The sequence below is a fragment of the Panulirus ornatus genome, chromosome 6 (assembly GCF_036320965.1).
Source record: "Panulirus ornatus isolate Po-2019 chromosome 6, ASM3632096v1, whole genome shotgun sequence".
In the NCBI taxonomy this organism is placed as follows: Eukaryota; Metazoa; Arthropoda; class Malacostraca; order Decapoda; family Palinuridae; genus Panulirus; species Panulirus ornatus.
In genome coordinates this window covers 43,047,319-43,062,587 of record NC_092229.1, presented here as the reverse complement: position 1 = coordinate 43,062,587, position 15,269 = coordinate 43,047,319, and the positions used below count along the sequence as shown (strand labels likewise).

Genomic DNA, 15,269 nt, shown 5'->3' with positions numbered 1-15,269 from the left:
TAGTCCACGCCTCGCAACCATACAACATTGTTGGAACCACTATTCCTTCAAACATACCCATTTTTGCTTTCCGAGATAATGTTCTCGACTTCCACACATTCTTCAAGGCTCCCAGAATTTTCGCCCCCTCCCCCGCCCTATGATCCACTTCCGCTTCCATGGTTCCATCCGCTGCCAGATCCACTCCCAGATATCTAAAACACTTTACTTCCTCCAGTTTTTCTCCATTCAAACTCACCTCCCAATTGAATTGACCCTCAACCCTACTGTACCTAATAACCTTGCTCTTATTCACATTTACTCTTAACTTTCTTCTTTCACACACTTTACCAAACTCAGTCACCAGCTTCTGCAGTTTCTCACATGAATCAGCCACCAGCGCTGTATCATCAGCGAACAACAACTGACTCACTTCCCAAGCTCTCTCATCCCCAACAGACTTCATACTTGCCCCTCTTTCCAAAACTCCTGCATTCACCTCCCTAACAACCCCATCCATAAACAAATTAAACAACCATGGAGACATCACACACCCCTGCCGCAAACCTACATTCACTGAGAACCAATCACTTTCCTCTCTTCCTACACGTACACATGCCTTACATCCTCGATAAAAACTTTTCACTGCTTCTAACAACTTGCCTCCCACACCATATATTCTTAATACCTTCCACAGAGCATCTCTATCAACTCTATCATATGCCTTCTCCAGATCCATAAATGCTACATACAAATCCATTTGCTTTTCTAAGTATTTCTCACATACATTCTTCAAAGCAAACACCTGATCCACACATCCTCTACCACTTCTGAAACCACACTGCTCTTCCCCAATCTGATGCTCTGTACATGCCTTCACCCTCTCAATCAATACCCTCCCATATAATTTGCCAGGAATACTCAACAAACTTATACCTCTGTAATTTGAGCACTCACTTCTCTGTTTACCAAAATAATTTTCCCTAACCCTCTCACTTTTCACACCACCTCGACCAAAACACCCTATATCTGCCACTCTATCATCAAACACATTCAACAGACCTTCAAAATACTCACTCCATCTCTTTCTCACATCACCACTACTTGTTATCACCTCCCCATTTGCGCCCTTCACTGAAGTTCCCATTTGCTCCCTTGTCTTGTGCACTTTATTTACCTCCTTCCAGAACATCTTTTTATTTTCCCTAAAATTTAATGATACTCTCTCATCCCAACTCTCATTTGCCCTCTTTTTCACCTCTTGCACCTTTCTCTTGACCTCCTGTCTCTTTCTTTTATACATCTCCCACTCAATTGCACTAATTAGGATTTTTTTTAGTTTATTTACTCTTCCAGTGATCATAATTTGAATTACTTTTAATATGTTTATGAATGGGTTGGAGAGGGAGGTGAATGCAAGGGTGTTGGAGAGGAGCAGTTATGAAATCAGTGGGGGCGGGGGGAGATGATGTGTTTTTGTGTTGACACAGTGCCAGTGGCAGATTTGAGTGAGAAACTGTAGTTGTTGCTGTAGTATGGGTGCGTATGAAATGAGAAAGTTGAGCATCGACCGGTATAAAAGCAACATTATTGGGTTTAGTAGTGCAAAGAGTTGGGATATGAGGTTGAATAGAGAAAGCTTTGAGGATGTGAAGTATTATAGATACTTTTGAATGGACATGGCAGTTAATGGAACCACAGACATTTAGTCGTAGGGTGGGTGATGTCGAGTTTTTGGAATTTGGGGAAATGTGTGGGACCGTGAAATAGGATGTTTTGAGTTTTATATGGATGTAAAGCGTGGTGTTTAAATGAGAATGTAGATTAGAGGGTGAATGCATTAGAATGTTTTGAAAAAGAGATGGTTGGTATAAATTTGGTGGGTGTATCTGTTAAGTACAGGAGAGTGATAATTGAGAGGATGAAGGTAGGACAGAGCATCAGACTGGGAAGGAACATTGTGGTTTTAGGAGTGATAGGATTTCTGGATTATGTATACTTTCAGTTTTGTATCAGAAATACTTAAAGGAACAGAGGTAATTGTGTGTGGCATTTATAGATAAGGAAAAAAATATAAGGATGCCTTGTGGAAGTTATTATGAATATATGTTGAGAAAGTAGGAATTAGACTTGATAGGATGTTTTTATCAAGTGTATAAGGCATTTGTGGAAGTAGGTACAGAGGAGGATGTTTTTATCAAGTGTATAAGGCATTTGTGGAAGTAGGTACAGAGGAGAGCAAGTATTCTAGGTGAAGACTGACATATCGGAAGATTGTATAATGTCATTCTGGCCCCTTTTAGTTTGACAAATGAGATGGCAAGACACATAAATGCAAGGGTCTTGAGGAAAAGTGCAAGTATGTAGTCTGTAAGCGATGAAGAGACTTTGGAAGTCATTCGTTTATTGTTTGATGATGACACACGCAAATATATTAAAAACAATTGTTGGTTTATTGCTCTTAAGTATGGAATCTTGTAACGAAAATGAACTAAGATAAGGACAAATGAAAACTGATTATGCCTTTGGGAATGTTTCTGATTTATGGCTACAGCAGATATTTTGACTACTGTTTCAGTAAATGTTTTCAGAAACTTATTATTTTGCAGATGTGTGAGATAAAGGAAGGAGTTACTTCATGGCAGCCTACCAGATGTATCATATGTATAAAGAAGGGTCAGCTTCATACTGGCCTATTGGATCCATCTTTGTTCAGGTATTGGTCAATGATATTAGCATAGACTTGAGGTATGCTTTATCCATCTTGGTCATATCTTTGTCATCTGTGTGTTATTGATATTCATGACCTGTTTTACGGAAGACGTGCTTGATCTGACCCATAAGGCTCAGGTTAGATATGTCAAACTGTATTAATGTACTTGTTTCTCTTCATATGAAGAATTTGCAGGTTTTAGACCCAGTAAACTCACCTTTGAATGCATAGGTGAGTAATATGGCATTTGGGGGAATGATTGGTGTACATGGGGTGTTCAGTGTTGTAAATGGAAATGGTGAAGAGCTTGTAGATTTGTGAGCTGAAAAAGGACTAGTGATTGGGAATACCTGGTTTAAAAAGAAAGATGTACCTAAGTATATGTATGAAAGTAGGAGAGATGGCCAGAGAGTGTTATTGGATTTAGTGTTAATTGACAGGGGCGTGAGAGACTTTTGGATGTTAATGTGCTGAGAGGTGCAACTGGGGGGATATCTGATCATTATCTTTTGGAGGCGAAGGTTAAGATTTGTAGAGGTTTTCAGAAAAGAAGAGAAAATGTTGGGATGGAGAGAGTGGTGAGAGTAAGTGAGCTTGAGAAGGAGACTTGTGTGAGTAAGTACCAGGAGAGACTGAGTACAGAATGGAAAAAGGTGAGAACAAAGGACGTAAGGGGAGTGGGGGAGGAATGGGAGGTATTTAGGGAAGCAGTGATGGCTTGCACAAAAGATGCTTGTGGCATGAGAAGCATGGGAAGTGGGGAGATTAGAAAGGGTAGTGAGTGGCGGGATGAGGAAGTAAGATTATTAGTGAAAGAGAAGAGAGGCATTTGGACGATTTTTGCAGGGAAATGATACAAATGAGTGGGAGATATATAAAAGAAAGAGGCAGAAGGTCAAGAGAAAGGTGCATGAGGTGAAAAAGAGGGCAAATGAGAGTTGGGGTGAGAGAGTATCATTAGATTTTAGGGAGAATAAAAATGTTTTGGAGGGAGGTAAATAAAGAGCATAAGACAAGGGAACAAATGGGAACATCAGTGACGGGGGCTAATGGGTAGGTGATAACAAGTAGTGGTGATGTGAGAAGGAAATGGAGTGAGTATTTTGAAGGTTTGTTGAATGTGTTTGATGATAGAGTGGCAGATATAGGGTGTTTTGGTCGAGGTGGTGTACAAAGTGAGAGGGTTAGGGAGGATGATTTGGTAAACAGAGAAGAGGTAGTAAAAGCTTTCCAGAAGATGAAAGCCGGCAAGGCAGTGGGTTTGGATGGTATTGCAGTGGAATTTATTAAAAAAAGGATGTGACTGTTATTGACTGGTTGGTAAGGTTATTTAACGTATGTATGTCTCATGGTGAGGTGCCTGAGGATTGGCAGAATGCTTGCATAGTGCCATTGTACAAAGGCAAAGGAGGTAAAGGTGAGTGCTCAAATTACAGAGGTATAAGTTTGTTGATGTAACAACAAGATGTGAAGACCCTTACTGGAAAAACAATCACTCTTGAAGTAGAACCTTCAGACACAATTGAAAATGTGAAGGAAAATAGTGAAATTGGAGAAAAATGTAGCTTAGACATTGAAGCTTATTGATTTTTTTTTTTTTTTTTTTTTTTTTTTTTTCATACTATTCGCTATTTCCCGCAATAGCGAGGTAGCGTTAGGAACAGAGGACTGGGCCTTTGAGGGAATATCCTCACCTGGACCCCTCCTCTGTTCCTTCTTTTGGAAAAAAAAAAAAACGAGAGGGGAGGATTTCCAGCCCCCCGCTCCCTTCCCTTTTAGTCGCCTTCTACGACACGCAGGGAATACGTGGGAAGTATTCTTTCTCCCCTATCCCCAGGGATATTGATACAGTGGTTAAATTGATGAGAACTGCTATTGACATTTGTGTAAATGAATTATACAGTTCCTTTTTTCCATAGCCAGAGGTTGAACCATTATGTGACATTCTTTTTTTTCATTCATTTCAAGCTAGAAGTTTCAGTTTTCTAAATTGTTTCTTACATTTCTCATATGTATATATATGTATGTGTGTGTGTGTATATGTGCGTATGTATGTGTATGTGTGTGTATGTGTATATGTATATGTATATTATCCCTGGGGATAGGGGTGAAAGAATACTTCCCACATATTCCTCGCGTGTCGTAGAAAGCGACTAGAGGGGACGGGAGCGGGGGGCCAGAAATCCTCCCCTCCTTGTATTAACTTTCTAAAATGGGAAACAGAAGAAGGAGTCACGCGGGGAGTGCTCATCCTCCTCGAAGGCTCAGAGTGGGGTGCCTAAATGTGTGTGGATGTAACCAAGATGTGAAAAAAGGAGAGATAGGTAGTATGTTTGAGGAAAGGAACCTGGATGTTTTGGCTCTGAGTGAAACGAAGCTCAAGGGTAAAGGGGAAGAGTGGTTTGGGAATGTCTGGGGAGTAAAGTCAGGGGTTAGTGAGAGGACAAGAGCAAGGGAAGGAGTAGCAATACTCCTGAAACAGGAATTGTGGGAGTATGTGATAGTGTTAAGAAAGTAAATTCTCGATTAATATGGGTAAAACTGAAAGTTGATGGAGAGAGGTGGGTGATTATTGGTGCATATGCACCTGGGCATGAGAAGAAAGATCAAGAGAGGCAAGTGTTTTGGGAGCAGCTGAATGAGTGTGTTAGTGGTTTTGATGCACGAGACCGGGTCATAGTGATGGGTGATTTGAATGCAAAGGTGAGTAATGTGGCAGTTGAGGGAATAATTGGTATACATGGGGTGTTCAGTGTTGTAAATGGAAATGGTGAAGAGCTTGTAGATTTATGTGCTGAAAAAGGACTGATGGTTGGGAATACCTGGTTTAAAAAGCGAGATATACATAAGTACACTTATGTAAGTAGGAGAGATGGCCAGAGAGCGTTATTGGATTACGTGTTAATTGACAGGCGTGCGAAAGAGACTTTTGGATGTTAATGTGCTGAGAGGTGCAACTGGAGGGATGTCTGATCATTATCTTGTGGAGGCTAAGGTGAAGATTTGTATGGGTTTTCAGAAAAGAAGAGTGAATGTTGGGGTGAAGAGGGTGGTGAGAGTAAGTGAGCTTGAGAAGGAGACCTGTGTGAGGAAGTACCAGGAGAGACTGAGTACAGAATGGAGAAAGGTGAGAACAATGGAAGTAAGGTGAGTGGGGGAGGAATGGGATGTATTTAGGGAATCAGTGATGGATTGCGCAAAAGATGCTTGTGGCATGAGAAGAGTGGGAGGTGGGTTGATTAGAAAGGGTAGTGAGTGGTGGGATGAAGAAGTAAGAGTATTAGTGAAAGAGAAGAGAGAGGCATTTGGACGATTTTTGCAGGGAAAAAATGCAATTGTGTGTGAGATGTATAAAAGAAAGAGACAGGAGGTCAAGAGAAAGGTGCAAGAGGTGAAAAAAAGGGCAAATGAGAGTTGGGGTGAGAATCATTAAATTTTAGGGAGAATAAAAAGATGTTCTGGAAGTAGGTAAATAAAGTGCGTAAGACAAGGGAGCAAATGGGAAATTCGGTGAAGGGCGCAAGTGGGGAGGTGATAACAAGTAGTGGTGATGTGAGAAGGAGATGGAGTGAGTATTTTGAAGGTTTGTTGAATGTGTTTGATGATAGAGTGGCAGATATAGGGTGTTTTGGTCAAGGTGGTGTGCAAAGTGAGAGGGTTAGGGAAAATGATTTGGTAAACAGAGAAGAGGTAGTGAAAGCTTTGCGGAAGATGAAAGCCGGCAAGGCAGCAGGTTTGGATGGTATTGCAGTGGAATTTATTAAAAAAGGGGGTGACTGTATTGTTGACTGGTTGGTAAGGTTATTTAATGTATGTATGACTCATGGTGAGGTGCCTGAGGATTGGCGGAATGCGTGCATAGTGCCATTGTACAAAGGCAAAGGGGATAAGAGTGAGTGCTCAAATTACAGAGGAATAAGTTTGTTGAGTATTCCTGGTAAATTATATGGGAGGGTATTGATTGAGAGGGTGAAGGCATGTACAGAGCATCAGATTGGGGAAGAGCAGTGTGGTTTCAGAAGTGGTAGAGGATGTGTGGATCAGGTGTTTGCTTTGAAGAATGTATGTGAGAAATACTTAGAAAAGCAAATGGATTTGTATGTAGCATTTATGGATCTGGAGAAGGCATATGATAGAGTTGATAGAGATGCTCTGTGGAAGGTATTAAGAATATATGGTGTGGGAGGAAAGTTGTTAGAAGCAGTGAAAAGTTTTCATCGAGGATGTAAGGCATGTGTACGTGTAGGAAGAGAGGAAAGTGATTGGTTCTCAGTGAATGTAGGTTTGCGGCAGGGGTGTGTGATGTCTCCATGGTTGTTTAATTTGTTTATGGATGGGGTTGTTAGGGAGGTAAATGCAAGAGTTTTGGAAAGAGGGGCAAGTATGAAGTCTGTTGGGGATGAGAGAGCTTGGGAAGTGAGTCAGTTGTTGTTCGCTGATGATACAGCGCTGGTGGCTGATTCATGTGAGAAACTGCAGAAGCTGGTGACTGAGTTTGGAAAAGTGTGTGAAATAAGAAAGTTAAGAGTAAATGTGAATAAGAGCAAGGTTATTAGGTACAGTAGGGTTGAGGGTCAAGTCAATTGGGAGGTGAGTTTGAATGGAGAAAAACTGGAGGAAGTGAAGTGTTTTAGATATCTGGGAGTGGATCTGGCAGCGGATGGAACCATGGAAGCGGAAGTGGATCATAGGGTGGGGGAGGGGGCGAAAATCCTGGGGGCCTTGAAGAATGTGTGGAAGTCGAGAACATTATCTCGGAAAGCAAAAATGGGTATGTTTGAAGGAATAGTGGTTCCAACAATGTCGTATGGTTGCGAGGCGTGGACTATGGATAGAGTTGTGCGCAGGAGGATGGATGTGCTGGAAATGAGATGTTTGAGGACAATGTGTGGTGTGAGGTGGTTTGATCGAGTGAGTAACGTAAGGGTAAGAGAGATGTGTGGAAATAAAAAGAGCGTGGTTGAGAGAGCAGAAGAGGGTGTTTTGAAGTGGTTTGGGCACATGGAGAGAATGAGTGAGGAAAGATTGACCAAGAGGATATATGTGTCGGAGGTGGAGGGAAGAAGGAGAAGAGGGAGACCAAATTGGAGGTGGAAAGATGGAGTGAAAAAGATTTTGTGTGATCGGGGCCTGAACATGCAGGAGGGTGAAAGGAGGGCAAGGAATAGAGAGAATTGGAGCGATGTGGTATACCGGGGTTGACGTGCTGTCAGTGGATTGAAGCAGGGCATGTGAAGCGTCTGGGGTAAACCATGGAAAGCTGTGTAGGTATGTATATTTGCGTGTGTGGACGTATGTATATACATGTGTATGGGGGGGGGGGTTGGGCCATTTCTTTCATCTGTTTCCTTGCGCTACCTCGCAAACGCGGGAGACAGCGACAAAGTATAATAATATAAAAAAAAAAAAGTTTGTTGAGTATTCCGGGAAAATCATATGGGAGGATATTGATTGAGAGGATCAAGGTATGTGCAGAGCATCAGATTGGGGAAGAGCAGTGTGGTTTCAGAAGTGGTAGAGGATGTGTGGATCAGGTGTTTGCTTTGAAAAATGATAAATACTTTGAAAAGCAAATGGATTTGTATGTAGCATTTATGGATCTAGAGAAGGCATATGATAGAGTTGATAGAGATGCTCTGTGGAAGGTATTAAGAATATATGGTGTGGGAGGTAAGTTGTTAGAGGCAGTAAAAAGTTTTTATCGTGGATGTAAGGCATGTGTATGTGTATGAAGAGAGGAAAGTGATTGGTTTTCACTGAATGTTGGTTTGCGGCAGAGGTGCTTGATTTCTCCATGGTTGTTTAATTTGTTCATGGATGAGGTTGTTAGGGAAGTGAATGCAAAAGTCTTGGAAAGAGGGGCAAGTATGCAGTCTCTTGTGGTTGAGAGAACTTGGTAAGTGAGTCAGTTGTTGTTCGCTGATGATACAGCGCTGGTGGCTGATTTGTGTGAGAAACTGCAGATGCTGGTGACTGAGTTTGGTAAAGTGTGTGAAAGAAGAAAGCTGAGAGTAAATGTGAATAAGTGCAAGGTTATTTGGTATAGTAGGGCTAAGGGACAAGTCAATTGGGAGGTAAGTTTGAATGGAGAAAAACTGAAGTAAGTGAAGTGTTTTAGATATCTGGGACTGGATTTGGCAGCTGATGGAAGCGTAAGTGAATCATGCGGTGGGGGAGGGGGCGAAAATTCTGGGAGCCTTGAGGAATGTGTGGAAGTCGAGAACATTATCTCGAAAAGCAAAAATGGGTATGTTTGAAGGAATACTAGTTCCAACAATGTTGTATGGTTGCGAGGCATGGGCTATGGATAGAGTTGTGAGGAAAGATTGACCAAGAGGATATATGTGTCAGAGGTGGAGGGAACGAGGAGAAGTGGGAGACCAAATTGGAGGTGCAAAGATGGAGTGAAAAAGATATTATTTATTTTATTATTATTTTGCTTTGTCGCTGTCTCCCGCGTTAGCGAGGTAGCGCAAGGAAACAGACGAAAGAATGGCCCAACCCGCCCACATACACATGTATATACATACATGTCCACACATGCACAATATACATACCTATACATCTCAATGTATACATATATATACACACACAGACATATACATATATACATATGTACATAATTCATACTGTCTGCCTTTGTTCCCCTCGCCACACATGGAATAACAACCCCCTCCCCCCTCATGTGTGCGAGGTAGCGCTAGGAAAAACACCAAAGGCCCCATTCGTTCACACTCAGTCTCTGTCATATAATAATGCACCGAAACCACAGCTCCCTTTCCACATCCAGGCCCCACACCCTTTGCATGGTTTACCCCAGATGCTTCACATGCCCTGGGTCAATCCATTGACAGTACGTCAACCCCGGTATACCACATCGTTCCAATTCACTCTATTCCTTGCACGCCTTTCACCCTCCTGCATGTTCAGGCCCCGATCACTCAAAATCTTTTTCACTCCATCCTTCCACCTCCAATTTGGTCTCCCACTTCTCCTCGTTCCCTCCACCTCTGACACATATCCTCTTGGTCAATCTTTCCCCACTCATTCTCTCCATGTGACCAAACCATTTCAAAACACCCTCTTCTGCTCTCTCAACCACACTCTTTTTATTTCCACACATCTCTCTCACCTTTACATTACTTACTTGATCAAACCACCTCTCACGACATATTGTCCTCAAACATCTCATTTCCAGCACATCCACCCTTCTGCGCACAAGTCTATCCATAGCCCACGCCTCACAATCATACAACATTGTTGGAACGACTATTCCTTCAAACATACTCATTTTTGCTTTCTGAGATAATGTTCTCGACTTCCAGACATTCTTCAAGGCTCCCAGAATTTTGGCCCCCTCCCCCACCCTATGATTCACTTCCGCTTCCATGGTTCCATCCGCTGCCAGATCCACTCCAGATATCTAAAACACTTCACTTCCTCCAGCTTTTCTCCATTCAAACTTACCTCCCAATTGACTTGACCCTCAACCCTACTGTACCTAATAACCTTGCTCTTATTCACATTTACCCTTAACTTTCTTCTTTCACACACTTTACCGAACTCAGTCACCAGCTTCTGCAGTTTCTTACATGAATCAGCCACCAGCGCTGTATCATCAGCGAACAACAACTGACTCACTTCCCAAGCTCTCTCATCCACAAGAGACTGCATACTTGCCCCTCTTTCCAAAACTTGCATTCACCTCCCTAACAACCCCATCCATAAACAAATTAAACAACCATGGAAACATCACACACCCCTGCAGCAAACCTACATTCACTGAGAACCAATCACTTTCCTCTCTTCCTACACGTACACATGCCTTACATCCTTGATAAAAACTTTTCACTGCTTCTAACAACTTGCCTCCCACACCATATATTCTTAATGCCTTCCACAGAGCATCTCTATCAAATCTATCATATGCCTTCTCTAGATCCATAAATGCTCCATACAAATCCATTTGTTTTTCTAAGTATTTCTCGCATACATTCTTCAAAGCAAACACCTGATCCACACATCCTCTACCACTTCTGAAACCACACTGCTCTTCCCCAATCTGATGCTCAGTACATGCCTTCACCCTCTCAATCAATACCCTCCCATATAATTTGCCAGGAATACTCAACAAACTTATACCTCTGTAATTTGAACACTCTCTTATCCCCTTTGCCTTTGTACAATGGCACTATGGAAGCATTCCGCCAATCCTCAGGCACCTCACCATGAATCATACATATGTTAAATAACCTTACCAACCAGTTAACAATACAGTCACCCCCTTTTTTAATAAATTCCACTGCAATGCCGTCCAAACCTGCTGCTTTGCCGGCTTTCATCTTCCGTAAAGCTTTTACTACTACTTCTCTCTTTACCAAATCATTTTCCCTAACCCTCTCACTTTGCGCACCACCTCGACCAAGACACCCCACATCTGCCACTCTATCATCAAACACATTCAACAAACCTTCAAAATACTCATTCCATCTCCTTCTCACATCACCACTACTTATCACCTCCCCATTAGCCCCCTTCACTGAAGTTCCCATTTGCTCCCTTGTCTTACGCACTTTATTTACCTCCTTCCAAAACATCTTTTTATTCTCCCTGAAATTTAATGATACTCTCTCACCCCAACTCTCATTTGCCCTCTTTTTCACCTCTTGCACCTTTCTCTTGACCTCCTGCCTCTTTCTTTTATACCTCTCCCACTCATCTGCATTTTTCCCCTGCAAAAATCATTCAAATGCCTCTCTCTTCTCTTTCACTAATAATCTTACTTCTTCATCCCACCACTCACTACCTTTTCTAATCAACCCACCTCCCACGCTTCTCATGCCACAAGCATCTTTTGCGCAAGCCATCACTGCTTCCCTAAATACATCCCATTCCTCCCCCACTCCCCTTACCTCCTTTGTTCTCACCTTTTTCCGTTCTGTACTCAGTGTCTCCTGGTACTTCCTCACACAAGTCTCCTTCCCAAGCTCACTTACTCTCACCACTCTCTTCACCCTAACATTCTCTCTTCTTTTCTGAAAACCCCCGCAAATCTTCACCTTTGCTTCCACAAGATAATGATCAGACATCCCTCCAGTTGCACCTCTCAGCACATTAACATCCAAAAGTCTCTTTCGTGCGCCTATCAATTAACACGTAATCCAATAACGCTTTCTGGCCATCTCTCCTACTTACATACGTATACTTATGTATATCTCGCTTTTTAAACCAGGTATTCCCAATCACCAGTCCTTTTTCAGCACATAAATCTACAAGCTCTTCACCATTTCCATTTACAACACTGAACACTCCATGTATACCAATTATTCCCTGAACTGCCACATTACTCACCTTTGCATTCAAATCACCCATCACTATAACCCGGTCTTGTGCATTAAAACCACTAACACACTCATTCAGCTGCTCCCAAAACACTTATTATTATTTTTTTTATATTTTATTATACTTTGTCGCTGTCTCCTGCGTTTGCGAGGTAGCGCAAGGAAACAGACGAAAGAAATGCCCCCCCCCCCCATACACATGTATATACATACGTCCACACACGCAAATATACATACCTACACAGCTTTCCATGGTTTACCCCAGACGCTTCACATGCCTTGATTCACTCCACTGACAGCACGTCAACCCCGGTATACCACATCGTTCCAATTCACTCTATTCCTTGCCCTCCTTTCACCCTCCTGCATGTTCAGGCCCCGATCACACAAAATCTTTTTCACTCCATCTTTCCACCTCCAATTTGGTCTCCCTCTTCTCCTCGTTCCCTCCACCTCCGACACATATATCCTCTTGGTCAATCTTTCCTCACTCATTCTCTCCATGTGCCCAAACCACTTCAAAACACTCTCTTCTGCTCTCTCAACCACGCTCTTTTTATTTCCACACATCTCTCTTACCCTTACGTTACTCACTCGATCAAACCACCTCAAACATCTCATTTCCAGCACATCCATCCTCCTGCGCACAACTCTATCCATAGCCAACGCCTCGCAACCATACAACATTGTTGGAACCACTATTCCTTCAAACATACCCATTTTTGCTTTCTGAGGCAATGTTCTCGACTTCCACACATTCTTCAAGGCCCCGAGAATTTTCGCCCCCTCCCCCACCCTATGATCCACTTCCGCTTCCGTGGTTCCATCCGCTGCCAGATCCACTCCCAGATATCTAAAACATTTCACTTCCTCCAGTTTTTCTCCATTCAAACTCACCTCCCAATTGACTTGACCCTCAACCCTACTGTACCTAATAACCTTGCTCTTATTCACATTTACTCTTAACTTTCTTCTTCCACACACTTTACCAAACTCAGTCACCAGCTTCTGCAGTTTCTCACATGAATCAGCCACCAGCGCTGTATCATCAGCGAACAACAACTGACTCACTTCCCAAGCTCTCTTATCCCCAACAGACTTCATACTTGCCCCTCTTTCCAAAACTCTTGCATTCACCTCCCTAACAACCCCATCCATAAACAAATTAAACAACCATGGAGACATCACACACCCCTGCAGCAAACCTACATTCACCGAGAACCAATCACTTTCCTCTCTTCCTACACGTACACATGCCTTACATCCTCGATAAATACTTTTCACTGCTTCTAACAACTTTCCTCCCACACCATATATTCTTAATACCTTCCACAGAGCATCTCTATCAACTCTATCATATGCCTTCTCCAGATCCATAAATGCTACATACAAATCCATTTGCTTTTCTAAGTATTTCTCACATACATTCTTCAAAGCAAACACCTGATCCACACATCCTCTACCACTTCTGAAACCACACTGCTCTTCCCCAATCTTCGCAAACGGAACTACCTTGGCCCACCAGTGATGCTACTATGTTTGTGAATCGGGAACCATTGCAACACAAACCTCGCCAGGTGGTAGAGTTTCCCGCAGTGTATCGAGACAGACTTCCCCAGAACCTTTTTTTAAAGGGGAAGTAAATGTTTATAGTTGTGTTACTGGAGTGATAGTTTTCATACATGGTGTTTTGACAAGAAAATAGAGAAATTGGAGAAAAATGTAGCTTAGACATTGAAGCTTATTGATAGTGGTTAAATTGATGAGAACTGCTATTGACGTTTGTGTAAATAAATTATACATTTCCTTTTTCCATAGCCAGAGGTTGAACCATTATGTGACATTCATTTTTTCATTCATTTCAAGCTAGAAGTTTCAGTTTTCTAAATTGTTTCTTACATTTTTCATATGTATATATATATGTATGTGTGTGTATATGTGTGTGTCTGTGTATATGTATATATATATGTATATTATCCCTGGGGATAGGGTGAAAGAATACTTCCCACGTATTCCTCGCGTGTCGTAGAAAGTGACTAGAGGGGACGGGAGCGGGGGGCCAGAAATCCTCCCCTCCTTGTATTAACTTTCTAAAATGGGAAACAGAAGAAGGAGTCACGCAGGGAGTGCTCATCCTCCTCGAAGGCTCAGAGTGGGGTGCCTAAATGTGTGTGGATGTAACCAAGATGTGAAAAAAGGAGAGATAGGTAGTATGTTTGAGGAAAGGAACCTGGATGTTTTGGCTCTGAGTGAAACGAAGCTCAAGGGTAAAGGGGAAGAGTGGTTTGGGAATGTCTGGGGAGTAAAGTCAGGGGTTAGTGAGAGGACAAGAGCAAGGGAAGGAGTAGCAATACTCCTGAAACAGGAGTTGTGGGAGTATGTAATAGAATGTAAGAAAGTAAATTCTCGATTAATATGGGTAAAACTGAAAGTTGATGGAGAGAGGTGGGTGATTATTGGTGCATATGCACCTGGGCATGAGAAGAAAGGTCATGAGAGGCAAATGTTTTGGGAGCAGCTGAATGAGTGTGTTAGTGGTTTTGATGCACGAGACCGGGTTATAGTGATGGGTGATTTGAATGCAAAGGTGAGTAATGTGGCAGTTGAGGGAATAATTGGTATACATGGGGTGTTCAGTGTTGTAAATGGAAATGGTGAAGAGCTTGTAGATTTATGTGCTGAAAAAGGACTGATGATTGGGAATACCTGGTTTAAAAAGCGAGATATACATAAGTATACGTATGTAAGTAGGAGAGATGGCCAGAGAGCGTTATTGGATTACGTGTTAATTGACAGGCGTGCGAAAGAGACTTTTGGATGTTAATGTGCTGAGAGGTGCAACTGGAGGGATGTCTGATCATTATCTTGTGGAGGCTAAGGTGAAGATTTGTATGGGTTTTCAGAAAAGAAGAGTGAATGTTGGGGTGAAGAGGGTGGTGAGAGTAAGTGAGCTTGAGAAGGAGACCTGTGTGAGGAAGTACCAGGAGAGACTGAGTACAGAATGGAAAAAGGTGAGAACAATGGAAGTAAGGGGAGTGGGGGAGGAATGGGATGTATTTAGGGAATCAGTGATGGATTGCGCAAAAGATGCTTGTGGCATGAGAAGAGTGGGAGGTGGGTTGATTAGAAAGGGTAGCGAGTGGTGGGATGAAGAAGTAAGAGTATTAGTGAAAGAGAAGAGAGAGGCATTTGGACGATTTTTGCAGGGAAAAAATGCAATTGAGTGTGAGATGTAT

General features: G+C 42.3%; 1 protein-coding gene across 3 annotated transcripts in view; it reads left to right on the top strand.

Moving 5' to 3' along the window:
* Positions 1-15,269, top strand: part of LOC139749170 (uncharacterized) — a 117,944-nt gene that overhangs the window by 87,706 nt on the left and 14,969 nt on the right. For all 3 annotated transcript variants that reach the window (XM_071662826.1, XM_071662827.1, XM_071662828.1), the window contains one exon: positions 2,589-2,695. The gene's annotated coding sequence lies outside the window, so the exon portion shown is untranslated. The remainder of the gene's footprint in view (positions 1-2,588; positions 2,696-15,269) is intronic.